Here is a 20,922-nt window from a genome sequence, read left to right on the forward strand (position 1 = left end):
ACAATGGAAGTGATGATTCATTTAAAGTTCTGAATTCAGAATCCTCATGAAAAAAATAAAATATGAATACATGTATTTTGGAATTTTTGATTCTATATTTACTGCAACCAATGTGTAAAAAAGAAAACAGGAGAATATATGTCATAATCAGAAAGACAAAAATGATGTTTGTGTATTTCCTTTGTGTTTGTTTTCAATTGTGTAGCCAGAGTTCAGGGTGTGAAGGCTGCAGAGCACAAATACACACATCTGCAGGCAGTTTGATTGTCTATCAGCAGCATTTCCTGTAATCCAAACCACTGAGAGCAGATTCATATCTGCTGCTGTTCACTCATCAACCTCCCTCCTCTCTGCTCTCTGTCTTTATTCTGCTGCATGGAAACTTTTGATTTGTTGATGTTCTTGAAAGAATCACAAACTTACAGTTAAATGTCTTCAAACAAGAAAATTGTCTTTAAGTTTATTGAAAATATTGTTGCAAATAAAATGTAAGAATATGGATCAATGTGTATAAACAGAAAATGTAAATGAAAAAGCAGAAAACTGCAAAGTTCCATCTCTACAACACAGCTGACACAGTTTGATGAAGGATCTACAGCAAGTCATGAAGAACATTTGAGAACTGTGATCAAAGTGATGAATGAGATGAAAGGAGGAGATTTGATGGAGAGAAAAGACCAGCAGAAAAGAGTCATTCAGCATGTCTGGAGTTGGTGGATGCTCCCTTGTTTCTGAGGATCATCAGCAGAGAGAGTCCACAGCAGTACACCAGACTCTTCACTATCAGCACTGAGTACAGCAGGCAGAGCAGCTTCACCCTGCACTCAGACTGGAAGGACAGCTTCACCAGGTCCAGAGGAGGAACAGAGGCTGTTCCCTCTGCTAGAATGCTGGAAGATGCTGGATGGGATGTTGGAGCTGCTGGATGGGATGTTGGAGCTGCTGGATGGGATGTTGGAGCTGCTGTGGAACCTGCAGCTGGAAGTGCAGGAACCTCTGAAACAGAGAAAGAGTCAGAAAGAGTCAGCATGAAGCTGAATCTCTGTTGAACACAGTCACCAAGCCTTCATTACCTTGTTGTGTTTGGGCCTCCACTGTGCCCCCCTCATGTTTGACGGAGCAGATGTATTTATAGGAGCTGTCCTCTTGCTGATGGAGCAGCAGGATGGAGGCGCTGCGTCCCGACTCTCTGAGATCCAGCTGCTCTTCAGAGGTCAGGTCCTCCAGTGGTCCGTTATCCTCTGTCTATTCCAGGAGAACTGGACCACAGGAGGAAACATGGCTGAGGCCAGACACAGCAGGGAGCTGCTCCCCTCCACATGGACTCTGCATGCTGCTGGGTACACGCTCACCACGGGCTTCACTACGGACTCATCTGAAGTTTGACAGCAGCAACAAGCAGCACAGACACACACTCACACAGTCAACAGCAGCTTCCAGAAGTGCATTCAGTCTGATCCTGGAAACTCCATGAACTCTGATCACTAAACTCCTCATCAATGCAGCACAAAGTTCACTTCACTCACTGGATTCAGCTTCACATCAAACCGTCATCAGGAGACACGACGGCTGCAAGTCATTTTACACTCACACTAACTCATTTGGAAGAAAAACATCTTTAGAAATTTGGAAATTAAACATTAAATCTGCGATTAAAAATATTAAATATGCTGAATTTAATCAAAAAGAAAATTTATTTTCAAGTTTATTAAACGATTTATTTGTGTCTCTCTATGATAACATGTTTGTATTTTTTAACATTTAAAAAATCTTTCTTTATATACCATGGTCCGGGTGAATACTTGATTCTGATTGGCTGCTGGGTGTACATTAAAAAGTGATATACAACTGGATAACAGCACGGTGAAAAAAAATGTTCTGGTCAGCTAGCTTAAATGTTCACTGCGCCGGCTTCTTTAAAACTTCATCATTTGGACAAAAACAACTGGCAAGAGGTGAACCTTATCTCTGAACTGATGCTTCGTTCAACCCATCAGAAAGATCAGAATATATGTGTAAGGGTTAATGGCCGACAAAGTGTGCATTATTACTATTTAACGCACGCCGTGGAAGCCTTTCGCAAAGTGCTTTAAAAAGTAATAATGCACACTTCGAAGGCCATTAACCCGCTTATACCATGGTCACTTACACAAGCAATGCATATTAACCAGTTTTTAAGTCCTAAATTCTTGTTTTTTTCCCAAATTGGATTGGTTTTCTCACAAAAAGGGACTATTTATTAGGCACCACCGCCGCACCACGTAACAAATAGTCTGCGTCGCACAGCACCACAACTGCAGTCAAGATTCTGCGATATATATATGCTGATCCTTCCGATGGATTGTATAAAGCATCAGTTCAGAGAGAAAGTTCTCCTTTTACTGCCTGTTTTTGTCCAATTGATGAAGCAAAAGGTTGTTTTAAAGAAGCCGGTGCAGTGATACAAAACATTTAAGCAAGCTGACCGGAACTTCTTTTTTCACCGTGCAGATATCCTGTTGTATATAACTTTTTAACGTACACCCAGGAGCCAGTCAGAATCGAGTATTCACCGGACCATGGTTTAAATTGCTTTATATCGCTGAATCTTGGCTGCAGCTGTGGTGCGGCGCGACGCGAACTATTTATAAATAGTTCGCTTTTTGTGAGAAAAGTGATCCAAACTGGAAAAAAACAAGAATTAAGGACAAACAAATGGTTACTATTTATTTCTTTTGTGACCATGGTGTAATGTGACAATGGTCAATGGCCTTTGAAGTGTGCGTTATTACTTTTTAATGCGTCAGACAGTTTAGGCTTCCACGGCGTGCGTTAAAAAGTGATGATGCATATTTCGCTGGCCATTAACCCTTACTTATCATACAGAATATTAGTCATTTTATTACAAAAAACAAACAATGTTTTTTTGGTTTGCTGGTCTAAAAAAATTTTTTTTTACTTTGAATTTTCAAAACAGCTTAGATTTTTGTAATTATTCAAGAAAGAAAAAAGAGAAGGTAGGGTTGCACGTGATGCTGTAGTATCGCGAGAGCCGACGAGAGGAGTGTGGTGAGTTTACTTGGCGGCGCGTAAGTTGTGAACAAACATTTTTGATTTATTTAATTACACCGCCATATTTAAATAATCCAGAAAGTTAAAAAATAAAAATCTGAAAAAGTTTGTCAAGCATTTGCCAGCCTGGAAGACCTGGAGGACCTGGAGGATCTGGAGAATTACATCGACGAGTGTTTCAATACCTGCCTAATGAGGAAATCCAACACCACCGCCACTCCGTCCACCAAACGCAACCGTCCCGAAGACTCCCCGGGGGCTGTCTCCTCTCCAGGCAGCAACATGAGTGATATCCTGGATTCAATTGATAAAAGGCTCTCCAGCCTTGATTGCCGTTTAAATCTGCTGAAGATCCTCCATAAGGAATTCCAAGGTCTGCGAGAGTCTCTGGAATTCAGCCAACAGCAGGTGCAGGAGCTCGCAGCGGAGAACCAGGCCCTCAGAGAGACCGTGAAGACCTTGGGCCACGACACCGCCCGTCTCTCTGAGGAAAACCGATCCATCAAAGAAACCCTCCTGGATCTTCAGGCGAGGAGCATGAGGGACAATCTAGTGTTCGCAGGGATTCCAGAAGAGGCAGGAGAAGTCCCGGAGAACATTGTTAAGTCTTTCATAGAGGTCCACCTGAAACTCCCCAAGGAAGAAGTCCAGAAGATCTCCTTCCACAGGGTTCACCGGCTCGGAGGAAAGAGGCCGGACAATCAGCGTCCCCGTCCTATTGTTGCTAAATTTGAACATTATAAACAAAAGATGCAGGTAAAAAGCAGAGGGCGAGAGCTAAAAGGCACACATTATAGCGTGAATGATCAGTTTCCAGGCGAGATCCTCCGCCGGCGGAAAATCCTCTTCCCGCTGAGGAGGAAGCACCTGTCTGCTGGAGCCCGTGCGGTGGTTGCCGTTGATAAACTTTTTGTGAATGGCAAGCTGTTCCGGGACCCAGAGGTAACACCCTGGCTGTGCTGAAGGCTTTCAGAGGCGCACTGACATCTGCGCCGCCCAGAAGAAACCCGCAAACTTATTTAATTGAATAGGAAATAATCGGATCATCAATAATCCACACCTCTCAGGAAAAGTGTTTTTTCTTTCTCTCACATTCATGTTACTGTTGTTGTTTCGCTGTTTTTGTTTTTTGTTCTTTCTCTTTCCCTCTCTCTTTTCTCTTGTCCCCCCCCCTTCTCATCTCCTCATATGTGAATCAGGTAAAGTCAACGCAACCACGGTGAGTATTTATTTATGCACGGAACGGGCGCGCGCGCATACTAGCGCGCATAAGAGCATGCACACGCGATCCCGCACACACACGTTGATAAACTGCAAAAACCTCACTTAGGCTCACACAGGACGCACGCAACATGCAGCCCACAGCCAAGACACGTCCACCCACAACGCACAGCGCTTGTCAGTGTAGCAGGTACGCACAGCGGGCACGCGCACACGGACGGGCACACGCACTATTTAGCCTTGCACTCTCCCGGTTAGAACAGCTATGAACAGTCTTAACATCGTTAGCTGGAATGTGCGTGGACTTGGTTCTGGGCCAAAGAGATTGAAAGTGTTAAATCACCTGAATGATCTTAAAGCAGATATAGCTCTGCTGCAGGAGACCCATTTATCTTTATCAGCTGGTCATCTCCTGTGCTGTTCCCAGTATCCAGTTATGTATTCTGCCAGTTTCAACTCCAAACAAAGAGGGGTTGCAGTTTTGATTAATAAAAATGTTACATTTACTCATAAGGATACAGTTACTGACCCAGAAGGCAGATTTGTAATCATTAATATATCCATTCAGAATAAGGACTTTTGCATCGCCAGTATCTATGGGCCTAATGTCGACGACTCTTCCTTCTTTCACAGATTCTTCACCTCACTCTCAGTTCACTCTGACTCCACAATCATTATAGGAGGAGACGTCAACCTTGTTTTGGACCCTGAACTTGACAGACTCAGCACAGCAGCAAACCAGCGTACATGGCAGTCTGCAAGTATTCTAAAGCAGTACATGAATGATCTGGGTCTCTGCGACGCTTGGCGCTCATGTCATCCAAACACTAAGGGGTTCACCTTTTTCTCTCCAGTTCATCATTCACACTCTCGTTTAGATTATTTATTAGTCAGTAACTCCCTTTTGAAAGAAATTAAAAGTTCCAACATTCATCCAATAATTATCAGTGATCATGCACCAGTCTCTGTAAATATTTCTAGGGAAATATCGACACCCTCGGGTTCAACCTGGAGGTTTAATACATCTCTGTTAAAAGACCAGGAATTTATTGAATTCTTTAAAAAAGAGTGGGAAACCTTCTTAGAATTCAACAATACTTCTGAAATATCACCAAGTATTCTTTGGGAAGCAGCAAAAGCAGTCATGAGAGGGAAAATCATCTCTTATTCAACGCATAAAAAACGCAAAGAGAAAGCAGATTTATTAGAATTAGAAAATAAAATCCAAACCCTGGAGACTGCTTATGCTGCTTCTGCACAGGAACACATTCTGGGAGATCTGAAAAATTTAAAGCTGCAGTTAAATGACATCATTAATAAACAAACACAATTCCAGATACAAAGGCTTCGACTGGAAAGATATGAAAACTCAAATAAATCTGGCAAATTTCTAGCTAATCAGCTTAAAATTAATAAAGAAAAATCAACAATCACTTCTATTATGGACCAAACAGGGAATATCACCCATGACCCGGTAAAAATTAATAATGCGTTTAAAGACTTTTATCAAAACTTATACACTCCACAGATCAATCCATCAGAACAAAGCATCAACTCATTTCTCAACAATATAAACCTGCCCAAGTTAAACGAAGATCAAATCTCAAATTTAGACTCTCCGCTCTCGTTGTCTGAGCTTCATGAAGCTCTGTCACTTATGCCTAACAGCAAAGCACCAGGACCCGACGGCTTTCCTGCAGAGTTTTATAAGGAATTCTGGGAACAACTGGCACCAACGTTTTATAAAACGGTAAAATTCATCAATGAAAGCCAATCTCTACCACCTAACATGAACTCTGCCAACATTATCCTTCTTCTAAAACCAGACAAAGACCCCACGAGTCCTTCCAGCTATCGCCCCATTTCTTTAATTAATGCAGATGTAAAAATTATCTGCAAAGCACTAGCACAGAGAATAGAAAAAGTCACTCCTCACATAATTCACTTTGATCAAACTGGATTCATCAAAGGCAGGCACTCGGATGACAATGTCCGCAGACTCGTTAACATAATAGACTTTGCCACCATCAAAAACCAGGAAATGACCATACTATCATTGGATGCTGAAAAAGCCTTTGATAGAGTAAATTGGAAGTTCCTCATTGCTGCCCTCCATAAGTTTGGGTTTGGAGAATCATTCATCAATTGGATCAAAATATTATATCACAACCCCAATGCATCAGTTAGAACTAATAAACAGACTTCCAATAGGTTTTTTCTTGGAAGAGGAACTAGACAGGGTTGCCCACTCTCCCCCTCTCTTTTTGCAATATTTATCGAGCCTCTAGCTGCAGCAATAAGACAGAATGAGAGTATTAAAGGAATTAAAACCAAACACAGCCATCATAAAATTAGTCTCTATGCAGATGACATATTACTGTTTTTAAGTAATATACATTCTGTAAATGAAACGGCAACAATCATTAATGAATTCTCTTCTATATCAGACTATTCCATTAATTGGAATAAATCTGTTTTATTACCACTGAACAGTAATGCGGAGCAAGGACTCACAATACCAGTTAAATCAGGCAATATAAAATATCTAGGTATTTATTTTTCCCCCAAAATATCAGAACTGGTGCAGCTAAACTACACCCCATTACTGAAAAACATACAGGACGATCTAACACGCTGGACCAACCTGCCTTTGTCCCTTATGGGCAAGGTAGCCACGGTAAAAATGAAAATCTTACCCAAAGTTAATTATCTCTTCTCAATGATTCCCACACAACCGCCATTAAAATGGTTCAAAACATTAGACTCATCCATATCAAGCTTTCTATGGAACAATAAACCTGCAAGAATTAGTCTAAAAACTTTAAAATCTGCAAAAAGCTGTGGAGGATTAGAATGACCTAACTTCCACAATTACTTTCTTGCAAATAGATTACAATACATCTTAAAATGGTTAAAAATTAATCCAGAAACCAACTCATGGCTAGACTTGGAACAGGCGTTATGTGGAAAGATCAACCTGTCAGATCTTCCATTTATTAGCCAAATAGTTAAAAAACAGGATTGTTTCAAAAGTATTAATATAAATGCCACTTTAACAGCCTGGTGGGAATTTCTCAAAATATCAAAATCATCAATTCAACCGTGTAAAATGACACCCATCTGGAACAACCCAGACATCCTCATAAACAAAAAAATTATCCACTTCCCAGCTTGGCAAGCAGGGGGCATAAAACAACTAGAGCACATAATTATTGATAGAAGATTCATAACTCCCCTGGAACTTCAAGACAAACATGGAATATATAACTTCTTGGAATATCAGCAACTTAAATCAATTATTACTAAAAAGTTTAAATACAGAGACAACGATTTAAAGCTACCAGATGTAGTTACCACTCTGATTAATTTCTCAATGAATAAAACTCTCTCCAAAATATACAAACTTTTATGTAATTTAGATAACAATATTTCACTTCCGACAACAAAATGGGATGCAGATTTGAGCATCAGCACAGATGAAAGCTTTTGGTCAGAACTTTGTCTAAACACCTTTAAAATGACAAAAAGTCCAAATCTGCAGCTAATCCATTTCAAAACTCTTCACAGAATTTACTACACTGGACAGAGGATGTTCAAGATGGGTCTCAGCAACTCAGACATTTGTCAGCACTGTGACAGTAATCTACCCGATAATTACATGCATGCACTGTGGTTCTGCACGCCTGTCCAGGCTCTCTGGCAGCAGGTATGTGCCGATCTATCAGTCTGGCTTAAGGTTTCAATCACAGCTTCACCGTCACTTTGTGTGCTTGGTGACATGAGTGCCATCGATGTTGAAGGAGGATTAGGCTCTATCATTTTCATAACTCTTTGCATTGCTAAAAAAACTATTTTAATAAATTGGAAAAGCAAGAAAAATATAAATATAAGTCAACACAGAAATCTGCTGCTTGATCATATCAGCTTGGAAAAAATGTCAGCCCAAGGTTCAAGTAACTTTGAAAGAATTCAGTCTCTCTGGTCTCCCATGGCTAACTCCATGACTTAGGGGGTGGGGGGGGCCTGGTCGTCGCTGCTCCTTGCCCTTCTGCTGTAGGCCGGGGTGGGGGTCGGGGCCTCCGGGGCCTGGCGGGGGGTGGTGGGGGCTCCGTTGGTCGGGGGGTCGGGTCCGGCGCCTGGGTGGGGCGGGCTGGGGCGCTGCGTGGTCCTCTGGGCTTGGGTGTGGGGGTGCGTGGTGGGGGGGTGGGGTGGTGGTCTGGCTTGGCTTGGGGGGGTGGTCCCTTTGCCTGTGCTGGGGGGGTTGGCGGGGGGCGCTGCTCGGGGGGGGGGGCCTAGCGGCGCTGGATGGGCTTCCCATCTACACCTGGGGCTGGGATCGGCCCTTCCCTGGCTCTGGGGCGGGACGGGACAACCCTCTTGGGGCCCCCGGTCGCTCTGGGTGTCATCCGCTTCGGCTGCGGGGTCTGGGGGGGGGTGTGGTGGGGGGTCTTGTCGGCCCTGTCCTGTGGGGGGGCATTCTGGGGGAGGGGGGGGGCCCACTATTGGTATGGGGCAGGGGGGGTTGACGGGTCGGGGTCTCCGCTGAGGCCATCGGCAGTTTCCCCGGCCGGTTGGCTGCCTCGGTCCCGTCGAGGCCTGACCAGAGCTCTTCTAGGGCTGGCGTTTGGGGGTGGGGGCCTGGGCTTGCTCCGGGGGGGGCCAACGCTTTCTGGCTCCTCTCTCTCTGTGTGGGGGGGGTGGTGCTGGGCCTGGGGTGTCGGCGCCTCCGGGAGTGGGGCCCCTGGGCTGGGTGGGCCTGGCCCCCTTGTTGGGGGGGGGGGCGGGGGACAGCTGTTTGACCACCGGGGGACAGTCTATCAGCTGTCCCCAACTTACCCCCTTCCTCATATAACCTCATAATAGGGTGAGGGGGTAGGGGGCTTAGCCTGCGATGGGCCTTGGGGGGGGGGGTTACAAGGCAGTGGCCCCCCTCCTATGGTTGCCGTATGGAGTGGGCCCCCCCTCTTTCGGTTTTATTTGCACCTTAGACATGTAGGGCCCTTGGTAGGGGGGGTGCTTGGACATCACTGCCAGCAAGCAGCAGATGTCCTCCTAGCACCCTACCCGCCAATTTTAACCGCACCTTAGACATTTAGGGCCCCTTGGTGGGGAGGGTGAGGGGACGTCACTGTGAGTAATCAGGAGATGTCCCCTTAGTGCCCTACCCGCCAATTTTAACTGCACCCCCCCTTAGTACATACACCCCTCCCCCCTCAATATATACATCCCAACATAAACACACACACATGCACACACACACTCTCTCAAACACACATACACGCACACACATTTTGCAAGGAAGGTGGGACCTAGGACCATCTGTCCCCTGCCTCTTCCCTGGTGGGGGGTACGGGCCCCTTTGCAACGGCGGCCGTGTCCCCGGGGTGCCGGCTTCCTGGGCCCGGCGGTGCTCTCTCCGCGCGGTGGGGGGGTTCACATTACATCTGAGCCGGGGGTGTTCGTGTCCCTGGGGGGTGGGTTCTGGTCCTTGCTCCTGAGTGCTGGGCCCCGCCAAATTTCCAACTGTGGCCGAGCCTGGTCGGGCCATATTTACAACACCCCTTGTGGGCCCTCCTTTTTCCCCGGGGTTCCCCCCTCCTGGGCGGGGGCGGCGGGCCCCTGCCTCGCTCTTCCCTTACCAACCGTGGGCCGGGCGGATGGCTGCCTGGAGTGCGGAGCGGGTCTCCCTTGGGGGGTCCTGGCTCGTACCTGGGGTCGGGGCGGGGGGATGCCCGGAACTCCTGGGTGGTGGTGGGGTGCTCGTCTGGGGCTGTGGGCGTCCCTCTCCGGTGGGGCCCTGCGTTGGGTTCTCCCGGCGCGGCGGGGGGGCTGCTCTCCTGGTCGGGCTGGGGCGGCGCTCTCTTTCCCTCCGTGCCTCCCTGCTCTCTGGCTCTGGGGGCCTTGCGGCGGCCCTGCTGGCCCTGGCCTGGGTGGCGGGCTTGGTCGCCCGGGCGGCGGTTGTTCCCTGTCGGTTCCCGTGTGGCGTTGGGGGGATTCCGGCTGCCGCTGCTGGTGCGGTGGGGGTCTTGGGGTGGGGATGGCTGGGCACTCTCCCTCCTTCTTTTCACGTTCCACCATCCATTTTAGAAGAACACAAACACTCACCTGGGCATGACTGAATGACTGAAATATTTCACATTAGTTGGATTTAAGGCATAAGTATGCGTGTGAACACTATCTGTTTTGTGTACATGTCGACAGGTGGACATTTTTGCAACTAACAGGTGTGTTTATAACATTTGAGTGTGTGTGTGGACAGGCTCCGCCCTTTTTGTACTACATTTGAACCTTTCCGTAATGATTAACAACCAGTAAACTTGTTGCTTTATGCTGCTTCATGGTCTTACCCCCCTTCCCCTCCTATTATCACCCCCTACCCCCCCTCTCTCTAACGTCCCTCTCTCTTCTTCCCCTCTTTTCTTTTCCGTCCGGTCCAACACCAAAGATTTTCAGACATGTTTGAAATTAATAAAGGTTGGCCTCAATTACAAAAGGGGTTTATTCAGACATACCTTTGGTTTGTCTGAAGATTAATAACCCCTCTTGTTAAAGTAAAATATGTCCAACCCAAGAGGCCCTCAGCTCTCATCTGACTGCCCAGTTGTTGGACAGGACAAGTTAAAAGAAAAAAAAAAAAAAAAAAAAAAGAAAGAAAAAAGAGACCAAAACATATCAAGTTTGTCAAATAAACCGTTTCATCTCACATTAATGACTTTTTTGATTGTCAGACTTTTTAGATTCTAAATATTTTACAAAGAAACGCAAATAGAATGTTATGATCATTAATTGATCAGAAAAATAAATTTTTTTATCCTAGTTACTTCATTACCACTCAAACTTAAATTATGCAAAGTGCTTTTTATTTTTTCAACTTTTTACCTTTTTACTTCACATTTATGTCTAAAATATAAAATATTGATGTAATTAAAGGTTAAAAGTCAAGATCAATTTATACAACTTTTTGTGAATCATTATCTACTTTAAAATGATCATTTTCATCAGTTTTGTTTCCAAACTTCAGTTCAATTCAGTTGAAGCTCAGATCTGATCTCGTTCTCAGAAACCAGCAGATGTTCCAGAATCAGTGAGACCATCAAACTCTAAATATTTGGAACATCACTCAGATTTGCAGAAATCAAGAATCAGTTTAGTTGTTCAGTGAGATTTCAACATGTTTGCAGAAATGATTCAGCTTTTCTTCTGGAACAATGGCTGCTTGATGAATTCTCTGCTAATGATGAACAAACTAACATGTGAAGCTGAAGCAGCAGAAACTGACTTGAAACACATTTTCTACAATCAAACAGCTGAAGGAGCAGAAATGGTTCTTCTTAACCGTTACAAACAGTCCAGTTCCAGATCCAAAGATGAGGTAGTCATAGCTCCCACACAGTGAGAAAGTGTGCTCCAAAAACCTGTGTGCTGTTAAAGTGTCATCTGAGTGAATCAGGATCATATTTCAGCTCCATGATGAGTTTCTCTAATGTTCAGATCAACATGACTGTCTCTGTCTGCAGTGGAGGAACTTGGTGAACTGCTGTGTGAAATGAGAGAAAAAATGACAAATATTCCTGCAGTTATTAGATGAAAGATTCATGCAGAAAGTGACAGCATGAAAGAGGAAATGTAGAGTTGTGCACGTGTTCAGTTATCCTGAAGTCCATCAGTCTGTTTTCTTCTGCTCCTCCTGAAACCACAGGAACATGAGAGAGCAGCACAGTTCTGCTGGGAGTCCAAACACAGACACATTCAGCATTCAGAGCTCACTTCCACTCTCAGAGTTTCTGTCTCACTTCTGGTCTCTGCTGCTTTCATGCAGTCAAACAGAAGCAGAAAGATCTCTGCTCCTCTGAGAAAACCACACTTTGGGTTTCAATCCCATTCTGTCTCAACAGAACATTTCTCTGAACCAGAGCAGTTTGTGTTTCTGAAACTAGAGAAGCTGATTCAATGAAAACTGCAGATGGAGACCATGAAGAAGCTCAAATCCACATTCACATTCTGGAAGGATCAGTTCCTAAAAGTCCAGGACAGAGACTCTGGAACATCTAGAAAATGCTTCTTTCTGAAGCTCTGTGATGTCGTTGGTGGAGAGATAGTTAAGTTAAGTTGGGAGAGTTAAAGATGAACAACTCTGGTAAAAACATGGATGGAACAACACAGAAAGTCTCTTTAGTGAGAAGCAACACAGTTAAAAAGAGTCAGAGAGATCAATAATGTGACTCTTCCTCTCTGAGGATGAGGAGTTTCTGGAATGAACAGAAAACTTCAGGAGAGCAGCAGCTGTAGAGATGAACCACTGAGGTTTGGATTTCATGGAGCTGAAACAGCTTAAACTGTTCAAACAGTTGGACTCACATGGATCTACTGAAGAAAAGAGAAGCTTTTTGGATGTTTAGATGCAGAGAAACAGGAGTCAGAGAATGTTATGAAGATACAAATGTGTCTAAATGGACAAGCTCTTAGATTTGATGTGAAAACTTTGGCACCAAAAATCTGCATCTGTGTGTAAAAATCTTCTGCTGTAAAGTTTTATACAAACAATTTCAAAACTAAGAAATTACTATTTGCTTGTGTTCCTTTAGAGCGGGGGCCGCATGCAGCTTTTTAGCGCTGCCGTAGTGGCTCCATGGAGCATTTTCAAAAAACGTAAAAAGATGGGGGAGAGAAATATATTTTTTGTTTTAATATGGTTTCTGTAGGAGGACAAACATGACACAAACATTTTTAACATTTTCCAATACTGTGAGACTGTATAGAATAAATATTAAATGTCATCCTTTCTGTCAAGGAAGATTTGTGTCATAGCCTGTGACACACGTTTCTATCAGCAGGGGGGCTGTTGTAAAAAAAATGGTGGCTGTGTGATGGGCCATGGATCCTAAGGGGGAAAAAGAACAATAACTGAGGAGAACGGAACATCCAACTTTTCTTGGACCGAATCATTTGCATTCATTGCCAATGTGGAAGGATTGCCTGAATGTTGGCTTTGTCAAATAACAAAATGAGTAATAAACTTTCAGCCTGAGAAACTTTTCAACCTTCAAGCTGTTCAGCAGAGATTGGACTCTTTCATTTGTTCTTCTTTCAACAATTCCTTACATTGTTTTCACACAATCACAGTTTAGGTTTGACTAGAAATTTAAAGCATTTCTGGATTGAATGGATCTCACTGGAGAAGAATGTTTACAACCAGGTGATGACATCACAGGTTACAGTGCATGAGGATTGGTTTCCTTTTTTGTGTTGCTGCCACAACAGTTTGTCACAGATTTCATATTTATTTTCAGCATTACAGTTATTATTCCTCTGGTTTTATAAAGTCAAAGTCTCAAAACTGAGGAACAACCACTGTTTTCTCTTAAGTTAAAAATATGAGCCAAACTTCACTAGACTCCATCATTTCTGATTACGTGATCCTAAAGTCATGAAACACATGAACACTCAAGATTCTGCCAAAGGTTCCATTTCTTCACATTTTTCATTATTTATAGTCACTGTTCTATCAGGGATTTTTACTTGACATTACAACAGCTTTGTGTCTCAATTCTGATCAATTTGACATAAAGACTTTTTGCTTGAGACAAGTGTGCTACGATCATCTATTTATTTATAGTGCTCATTATGTTTTTAGGGTGATTAGATTCTTTAATTTGATATATTTACACAACAGATTTTACTCTTTGTTATTCAGAATCTTTTTATGTAACACAAGTAAACCAAAACAACAGAAAAACCCAACTTGTATATTAAACCTCCAACTCTCAAAACCGATTTGTTGTCCTTAAATGTCCCGTTAATGTCCGTGTTGCTGCGTCTTCCTCTCAGAGTTCACGGTCACTCCCACTCCCGACATGTAGGCATCATCACCAAAGGAAATCCAAACGTAAAAAGGAATCCTCTCATCCATTAGTCGATTGTCCAGGCGAGTCCAAACAGAAATAAATCCCAAAAACAAAATCAGAGGCGTTAGATGCGCTTCTTTTTTCTTTTCTCTCCTCAGGTCTCTCGTAGACTACATAAAGTTTTTCTCCGTCTCGACCAGATGCGCCCCCCCCCCCCCCCCCCTCTACTTTGGTCCTCTTTATCAAATCAGTCACCGGTACCTTCAGTCACATGACCTACTGCTGACGTGTCCTTAATGCAAAAATAAAACTAACAACACATTTTCTGAATGACATGTTTCTTCTGATGAAATAGGGCTTTATAATATTATGGGAAACAAATGATTTTGAAACAGAATTTATCACAATGTCAATTCCTTAATTAAGTCAGCGACCTTGGGAGCATTTCAAGGCAGGCAACTCAGGCAGGCGTTTACTTCGGTTACTCCCCCAGGGCGGTTCAGTCAATCAACTCACCTGTTCAGCGTCCTATTTAAGTCCAGGTGTGGAAGATGTTCATCCTTTACTGCAGCACTGTGTTCTTCGCCGGATCTCCATACTCGCTGTTCTCCTTCTCATTTCATTGCCTTCTTATGGTGTGGGGGTGTTAAGATTCCATGCAGGTTCCATATTTCACTGTCGATTCTCTGTTGGATGTTTGTTCTTTAAAAGCACTTTTATTCCCTTTATTTCAAGCATTCTAAAACTGATCAGTTTCTAAGTTATTTGTATATTCATTGCCAAGACCAGTACTGCTTTTGTCTTTATCTATGCATCGCTTCCTGAGCCTGTGCCCCCCTACTCCCCGGTCAGCACTTCCGTTTCTGGCGGATGATGTGAAATCTTTGACAAAGTGGGCTGGCTTCCAAGTTCCACAGTCTCTGCTCGTCCTGCAGCTTCCCTGCAGATCGTTGCCCCTGCACTCCTTGAACTGGAGCCGCAACGACGACTACACTTCAAAGTGATGGGGCGGTGGACCTCCTCTGCGTTCCAAAGAGACTTCAGACTTAAATTAACCTTTTTTTATCAGCAGAATGGAATACAATTTCTAGGATTATGGATGTTTGATTACTATATTTGGCAGGTGGAAGCCACAAACTTAGGATGTTCTTAAGCTCGTATTATTATTTACCAGCTGGAAGCATTGAAATTATGGCCGTTAAGTCATTTGTAGTACTTACAGGTTTGTTCATGGCGGTTTCAATTTATAGTTCCCTACAGCAACTTTGCAGACATTGGCTCCACGTTCAATTTGCCTGCCTCTTTTTTCTTCAATCTAGACAGTGTGTTCCCTTCGTGGCAATGGACTCAAATGGGGGCGGCCCAATGGTCAATGGTGCCGGGTCACACATAGCAGTCATACTTGTAAGTCTGAATATGGAATGTCTGAATACACACTTCATCTTATCACACACTGATATACATTTACATTCTCTCTAACCTTGATGATCTTTTGGTGTTGGGGGTAGGTTATTACCCTAAAGTTTTATGGAGATCTTGTCTTATGTAATTGAATGGAGCCTTATGCCAAACTAAAATAATGTGAATATAAAATGTCTCACTGCATGAGTTGTCTGACTGAAGTCAGCGACCTTTGGGAACATTTCAGGCAGACTACTCTAGCAGTGCAGTTACTTCGGTTCCTCCTCCCTAGGGTGGTTCAGTTAATCAACTCACCTGTTCAGCATCTTTTTAAGTCCAGGTGTGCAAGTTTTCCTTCTCTTCCTTCAGCCCAAGCGCTGCGTTCATGGCCCCACCCTCCTCCCCGGCTTCCACCTGTGAGCTCCGTTAGGGGTAGTTATTACCCTAAAGTTTTATGGAGATCTTTTGCCAAACTAAAAGAATGAGAAAATAAAATCTCTTACTGCATGCGTTGTCTGACTGAAATATAATGTTTGTTATTTTCCTGCTGAACGTCACTAAACTGAAAGAATTTCCTGATCAGACTTAAGTTCACAAAACAGCATCCAGATGTTTGGAGCAAAGAGCTGGAAGCTGAGTTTCTGCACAAACTTTGGGTCTTTTTAACAAACACAACCTGTTTAGAGTTGAATCAACGAATGTTTACAAACACAATGTTTACAAACACAATAACAGCATCAGCAGCAGCTTGCCTCTCACTAACAGACTGATGAAGACTTTAGCCACGGTTTCATGTGCAAAATATCTTGATCGGATCAATGGTCGGATTAGAATTTAACCGCGTACATGGGCCCAAAAACCTTTTTCCGATTAGAACAAACGTTTACATGAGCAGCACTTTGGGTCAGAATAAATCAGTTGCACATGCGCAATTCTGGTTAAAATACCGGAAGAGGAAACGAGTCCCGATGTAAACAAGCCGAGCCGTCACATACATATATTTAAGAGCTCCGTAATGTACAAGATGATCTTCTAAACATGCTTTTATTATTGTTATGATTATTATGAAGCCACTGTTTGCTCGTTTTATTTTGTAATCTGTGTAGTCAGTGCTTCTTTTGTGGCAGAACGAAGCCGGAAGAATGGTTAGGTGAAGGCTAACATGCGCTAACAACAACATTTAGCCTGGATGAACATAAAATCGATGGAAATTCTGCAATCTGCATCTTGGCTGCACATAAATATGAAGGAATGACATCAGCCTTTATTTTGTCGGGACACGACTGGAAACACAAATCCACGTGATTGTTTGAATGGTTTCTGAGGACTGAGCGACATTTCTGCTTTGAAAAGCTCAAACACCGCCCCAAAGCCGCTGTGCAAGATGGCAGTCTGAAGCCTCCCACACGTAACAAAGTATCCCCCCCCCCCAAACACAAAACTTTAAGTCTGGCTGCTCTGCTCAGAGACACGGTTCGCTTCGTCCACCGGCAGCCGCGTCTGGACCGCACAGGGTCCAGACGTCAGGGCACAAAGCACTCCTTCCCAGCACCCCCCCTTGTGAGGAGTGTCGGAGAAAATAGGAAGGGAGATCAAGGCGTCTGCACTTCACACCGTGCGTCTGCGGAGCAGCCGGTCTGTCCTGTTTGAGATTAAAGCCTTTTCTGGAGAGAAACATCTGTCTTTGCGTGGCGTTAAACCAGAGCTGTAGTGACGCATGATCAGAATGAACCGTTTACATGTAACACGATGGCATCAACAATCGGCATGACCCACCTATCTCCATCGGAAAGAAAGTTTGATCCCAACGAGTCTGATCGGGGCAGCTATGTGGACTTTTCTGGAGGTTTAGCAGGTGGACAAAAGGACAGAAGATGGTGAGCAGTCCATCAAGGAATCATCTGGAAAAAACAGATTGTCAGAACTTTGCCAGATCCACAGTCTTCTTTGTTTTGTGTGTTTCTCTGAGCAGCTGCTAATCACTGCATTGAAAGCAGACTGAAAGCTCAGCTTTTTCAGACTCACTGATTTCTGAGTTTCTGTGTCTGCAGAAGCTGTCACTCTGGTTTCTGCATTCAGGAAACTCAGAAAGAGATCATTTATTCTCCACACATTTGGACAAAGGAACAAAGGAATTAGAACAGGTTCATGATTTCAGGATTTCATTTCATTTCCTGCAGAGTCAAGCCATGAGTTTCTTTTAGAACTACAGTCATGCTTTCATGTCTGGATTCATTGTGTGTGGGGTCATGGGGTCAATGGAGGGGAAGGGGGGGCTATGGGGTGGGTTTTTTTTTTTTTAACCATTAAACACTTTGAGATGTGTGGCCTAAAAAACACTTCAACCTCAGTTCAGTGAGTTTGTGAGTCTGTGTGAGATGGAGGTGAAACATGTGAACCTGGCTGTGGTTTCCTGCTCTCTTTCTGTCACAAACACTAACATCTGTTCATCTGCAGGTTTTTGTTCAGCCTGCAGGGATCATTTCTCACTGTGGAGATCAGATTTCCAGCAGCTGCAGTAGTAGGAGGCTGAATGATCCACTTTGACTTGATTGATCTTCAATTCACATCCACTCTGGGTTTTTTCAGCTGTGAAATCATCTTTTTGAGGATGATTATAACCTTTATCTATATAACCATTACTTTCAACAAAGACAAGAATCAGTCTGAATGTTTCTGTTTCTTTCTTCTGGTACCATAATCTGTAGCTATCATAACACTCCTGGGTTCCTCCACAGCTGAAAGAGACACTTTCACCAACTCTCCTGGTCAATGTTAAATCCTCCTGAATCAGCTCTGCTGCCATGGCAACCAGTGCTGCAGAGACACAGACAGACAGGTGAAGGTCAGGATGACAGTGTTTGTTCCAGGTAGACCTGGTTGGCTCCTGATTGGCTGCAAACACTCACCTGAACACAGACAGCACAGAGCAGCAGCTGGGAAGAAAAGCATTTTGTTCAGCCGTGTTTCCTCTGCTCAACCTGAGGAGAAGTGGTGTTCTGATGCAGCTCAGGACAAAGAAGGACCTGAGAGCTGTGAGATGAGAGCAGGACCACGTTCTTTGGGACTCCTCCTCCAAGCTCCCATCAGCCCCTGCAGCTCACAGAGAAGACTGCTGCTGCAGACGGACAGCTCAGCTGAAGCTGCTGTGTGGTTTCATCTTCCTGATTTGAATCTGACAGCAGATGAAGAGAATCTGGGTCACATGATGCACAAACACTCCAACACATTCATGTTCCACAACACACTCAGCTTGATGCTGAACTCACAAACACACACTGTTATCTGCTGTTTAACAGCTGTGGAGAAAATACACAAGTATCAATTCATGTTCTGTTTCTTGATGAATCTCTGTGATCAATGATTTAATATTTGACTGACTGATGCATGAAAGTGAAACCTTCTCCTCCAGAAATCTGACTTCAAATTTCTGCTTGAATCTGCTTAGTTCATTTTCTACACTGACTGCGTTAACATTTAACTGCTTATCTTCACAATGAAGAACCTAAACTAATAAATAAAATAATAAATTTATACTGTATTCATCCCTCAATGGGGAAATTCTTCTCCGCATTTGACCCATCCCCTGGGGGAGCGGTGAGCTGCAGCTGAACCGCGCTCGGGAGGCAGTAGTGTTAAGGGCCTTGCCTAAGGACCCCCACTGGGTGATGTTAACTGCTCGCCATTGATATGGTAATTGCCCCCCAGTACCATTGCTTATTCCCCTCCGGGAATCGAACCCTGGATTCCTGCATGGTAGCTTGTCACCTTACCAACCGAGCTACCCAGCCACAACTACCATGTGGGGGCGCTATCAAGCTGTTTCAAAGTGAACATAACTGAATTTATGATCTTCATAACAGTTGTTCCTGGGGTGTTACCAAGATGGTGGAGAAAGTTGTTACTTTTATGTGGGTTCCCCCTGAAAAAACAACTCTTTCCATGTGAGAAGTTCAATCAAAGCTAAAGAAAATAACAGCAAAGAACTTTCAACCTGATCCACCTTGAAAGAGGTTTTTTCACCACATTTTTATTTGTATTTTTCGAACTAGAAGAAATGGCTTACGCTAGCAAAGAACATGAGTACCATCTAGTGGCTTCAGGACAGACATGCAGCGAGGGAGATGTTGAATGGATGGATGAGCAGGAAGACACCTCGCAAGATCAGACGAGAGTCAACAGACACCACACACCGGTAAAAAGCCCAAACCCTAAAAAGATTAAAAAGAATGCTCCACAAGAACGCAAGGAATACATATCCAACAGTGTCCTCTTTAATGCAATTCAAACCTTGACGACCAAGTTTGATACTCAAAGTGAATATCTGAAAGGATATGAGTTTCAACTGCAAGAGATCACAGATGCAGTTAAATAAGTTAAAGAATCTGTTGATGCAAATACAGCTGCTGTTAAAAGTGTTGTGGAAGATCTGAACCGCCTCAAACTGCAGATGGTGTCTCTGCAAAAAGAAAATGCTTCTCTCCGTGAAATGTGTCTGGAACATGCAAGATATAAAAGAAGATGGTCTCTGCGACTTATTGCCCTTCCTGAGAAAGAAGGGGAAATCACAAGAGATGAAATTCTCAAGATCCTTCCAAAAGTGATATCGGTCAACGTTGAGGAACTGCAGAACACAGTGGTGTCAGTGCATCGGCTTGGACAGAAAGGAAAAAACAACCAACCAAGACAAATTATCATCCAATAGTTTGAGACCAAGTCTGGAGAATGTCAAAAAATGCAAAAAATCTGCAAAGATCTGAATATTCGTTTCAAAGAAGACTTTTGCAAAGAAGACAGGGAGACTCATCAGCGTCTTTGGCCGAGAGTGCAGGAAGTGAGGAGGAGAGGACTCAAGGCCTTTTTAAAGGACGCCTACGCGGTCATCGATGGTCATCAGGTCAAAGCATAAAACCAACACTCCTTCATCTAGACTGAATGGACAAAGACATCTTCCTTAAGGAGAAGAGAGAAAATAAATCCAAAGCTGGTATGTTATTGTGTTGAATGCTATTACAGCTTTGAGGAAACAGGTTCAGAAATTTGAAACTGTATTATAGCACTTTATGGAGTTACCGGTAATTGCTTTTGTTTCAGGATTAATTGGCTCAGGTGCAGTGGGGAGGATGATAACAGGCAGTGGCCTCATGGGGCACTGTAAAAAGGCTAAGAAGCCCTCAGTTGGTCATGGGCAGCATTTGGCCATTGGAACTGCTCACATCCTGCTCACATCCTAACCTCCGGTTAGCCTCACAGCTCCGGATGAAAACTTTAGGCACAGATTTTGAGCCGAATTATAGCCTCTGCGTTTCAGCGTGCCTCCCAGGTGATGAACAGTCTTTCTGGGACTTTCTGACGCTCCCGCTCGCCAGGGTTCTGCCGGGCCTGGGTGCTCTTCAGTAAATGA

At 43.8% G+C, this 20,922-nt stretch overlaps 1 pseudogene across 1 annotated transcript; it reads right to left on the minus strand.

The window, feature by feature from the left end:
* Positions 1-504: 504 nt before the first annotated feature.
* LOC111949127 (immunoglobulin lambda-1 light chain-like) lies at positions 505-18,470 on the minus strand (annotated as a pseudogene). Its single transcript, XR_013650551.1, has 5 exons — positions 18,428-18,470; positions 18,020-18,335; positions 11,609-11,651; position 9,332; positions 505-1,375 (listed from the first exon to the last, which is right to left on the minus strand). The product of XR_013650551.1 is annotated as an immunoglobulin lambda-1 light chain-like (transcript).
* Positions 18,471-20,922: the final 2,452 nt, after the last annotated feature.

This window comes from Oryzias latipes, chromosome 17 (assembly GCF_053564925.1).
Source record: "Oryzias latipes strain Hd-rR chromosome 17, Olatipes_Hd-rR_3.1".
Taxonomy (NCBI): Eukaryota; Metazoa; Chordata; class Actinopteri; order Beloniformes; family Adrianichthyidae; genus Oryzias; species Oryzias latipes.